This window comes from Cebus imitator, unplaced genomic scaffold (assembly GCF_001604975.1).
Source record: "Cebus imitator isolate Cc_AM_T3 unplaced genomic scaffold, Cebus_imitator-1.0 Scaffold114, whole genome shotgun sequence".
Taxonomy (NCBI): domain Eukaryota; kingdom Metazoa; phylum Chordata; class Mammalia; order Primates; family Cebidae; genus Cebus; species Cebus imitator.
Window position 1 is genome coordinate 5,237,112 of NW_016107429.1, and position 2,809 is coordinate 5,239,920.

Below are 2,809 nucleotides of genomic sequence, written 5' to 3' on the forward strand. Positions count from 1 at the left end.
CATGTAGATATTTAAATTAAATTCAACAAAATTAAAAATTTGCTCTGTACTCATGCTAGCCACATTTCAAGTGCTTAATTGTCACATGCAACTGTTGTTTACCATTTTCGATGGCATAATTACAACTGATCCACTTTATACCAGTTTCTCTACAATCAAATCCATTCCACAGAATTCTCCTGGTTTAATTTTAATAATGAAAAATTTTGATCATACTATTCTCATGCTCAAAACCTGTCTGGTCTAAAGCATATTCGTAAAAACATATAATTGAATGGAAAAAATGGTAGCATACTGTAAGGATTAGAAAATATCATTATGAAATAATAATCAAGTTTCAAAAGTTGCATTTTATTCATGTTTATGTACCTGTAAAAGTACTCATAATATTAAAAATGTTTACTTATAAACGTATTTTTAAATAATTTGCATTTTATGTTCTGCATTTTATGCTTTTCCATGTTATTCAAATATTTGAGAAGAATTTTTATTGTTTTCTGTTTGTCATTTTGTCTTCAGATTATTTGTCTCTAGAGTTTCTTATCGCTCGGTGGAGTTGCCACAAGCCTCGCTGAGGCAGATGTCCTTTTAAATAGTGGTGTCTAGAAATGACCATGTCCCACAGATGTGAGCTACAAAAAGCACAATAAAATAATTTTCATCAGTTTTGTTTTATTTAAGCTTGTTTTGGCTTTCCTTTTAAAGATTTCCTTTCAAAGATTTTGTTAAATATTTCAATAAGATCAGGTAGGAAGAACTTGGTAACAAACATCTTTGATTATCATGAATTATCAATTAATATTCTAATATTTTGCCTTCGATTTTCCCATTTTCTTCTAAGGGTATCAGTGAAAGAGCTTTATTAGGGACAAACATGGCTTGTTGAAATCAACAAGTTTTTCTACAAAACTCACCTAATTTGCCAGTCTAGCAACTCTGTCAAAAAAGGAGTTATTATCTGTGAGCCCGTGCTGGCTCCTAACAATCATTGCTCCCTCTTCCAAATGCTCCCAAAACATCTATTTAATAACTTCCGGAATTTCACTAAGTCCTTTCATGCCATGCCAAGAAGTCTGGGTTTTATCTTATGTACAAAAAGAGAAGGATCTATGTTTTACAGTTATTTTACAACTGTGAATTTTTTTCATTAAAATGCACATTTCTTGAAATGAGGATTGTGCTTATTTATATGTCAATCTAAGTATAAATATATAAGACATAGTACTCAATACACGCTGGATGGATGGATCAAAAAATGTGACAATATTTAAAATATTTTGAGGGAACTTTCCAGACCACTTGGTGAGAGGTGGAGGTGGCTGCCCCATCTGAGTACAACTACTAAGCACGTTCCTTTGGGTACCCTCCACATCAACCTCAGCCTACTCACTGCCAGTAGAAAAATGGTGAAAGAACTCAGTTTCTATGATGTTTTGGGGGTAAAACTGAATGCCATTCAGAAAGGCTGTAGGAAAACGGCTTATAGGAAACTGGCATTGAAGTACCACCCTGAGAAGAACCTGAATGAAGGAGGTAAGTTCAGGCAGAGTTCTCAAGCTTGTGAAGTTCTCTGTGATACAAAGAAATGTGAATTGTATGACAAAGGATGAAAACCAGGTAATTAAAGAGGGTGGAGCAGGTAGCACTTTTGGCTCTCCTATGGACAACTTTGATATGATTTTTGGAGGAGGATGAGGAAGTATGCAGAGGGAAAGGAAAGGTAAAAATGTGTGTCAGCTGTCAGTAACCTTAGAAGATTTATATAAAAGTGTGACAAAAAAACTGGCTCTGCAAATAAAAGAAATGTGATTTATGACAAATGTAAAGGCAGAAGTGGTAAGAAAGGAACAGTAGAGGGCTGTCCTGATTGCATAGGTATAGAATGCAAATAAGAATTAATCAGATAGGACCCGGAATGGTTTAGCAAATTTAATCTGTGGGCATAGAGTGCTAGGGCCATGGAGAATAAATCATCTCTGAATATACATATAAAAGCTGCAATGGAAGGAAGATAGAGAAAAGAAGATTGTACAAGTCCATATCAACAAAGGTGTGAAAGATGGCCAGAAGGTAACATTTCATGGTGAGGCAGACCAAAGAACCAGGATTGGAACTAGGAGATATTATTATTGTGTTAGATCAAAAGGAGCATGCTGTTTTTATTCAACGAGGAGGTGAGCTTTTCATGTGTATGGACATACAGCTGGTTGAAGCATTTTGTGGCTTCTACTCTTAGCGACTGAACTATAGTCATCACCTCTCATCCAGCTCAGATTGTCCAGAATGGAGATATCTAGTGTGTCCTAAATGAAGGAATGCCAATTTATGTAGCCCATACAAGAGTTGCCAAATTATCTAATTGAAGATAAATTGTTCCTGAGAATGGCTTTCTCTCACCTGGTGAATTCTTTTTGCTGAAAGAACTCCTACCTTAGAGGAAGAAAGTAGAAGGACTGATGAAATGGATCAGATAGACCTGGTGGTCTTTGGTCCAAATGAAAAAAGATGGCACCATGACAATAGAGAAGCATATGAGAATGATAAACATCATCTAGAGGTGGGGTTCACTGTCAAACCTCTTCATGGAGCCAGTGAATGACACAGTTGGCATTTGATGTGCAGCAGTGGATGAGTGGAGGACTGTAATCTTAATATGTTTACTGCTCGCTATCCTTTTTCTTTCAATAGTCAACTATAGTAATGTTTTAAAAGTTGTGTTAGTCTGTTTTCACACTGCTGAGAGAGATACCTGAGACTGAGAAGAAATAGAGGTTTAATTGGACTTACAGTCCCACATGGCTGGAGAGGC

General features: G+C 35.9%; 1 pseudogene; it reads left to right on the top strand.

The window, feature by feature from the left end:
• The first annotated feature begins 1,403 nt into the window (after positions 1-1,403).
• LOC108311389 lies at positions 1,404-2,595 on the top strand (annotated as a pseudogene).
• Positions 2,596-2,809: the final 214 nt, after the last annotated feature.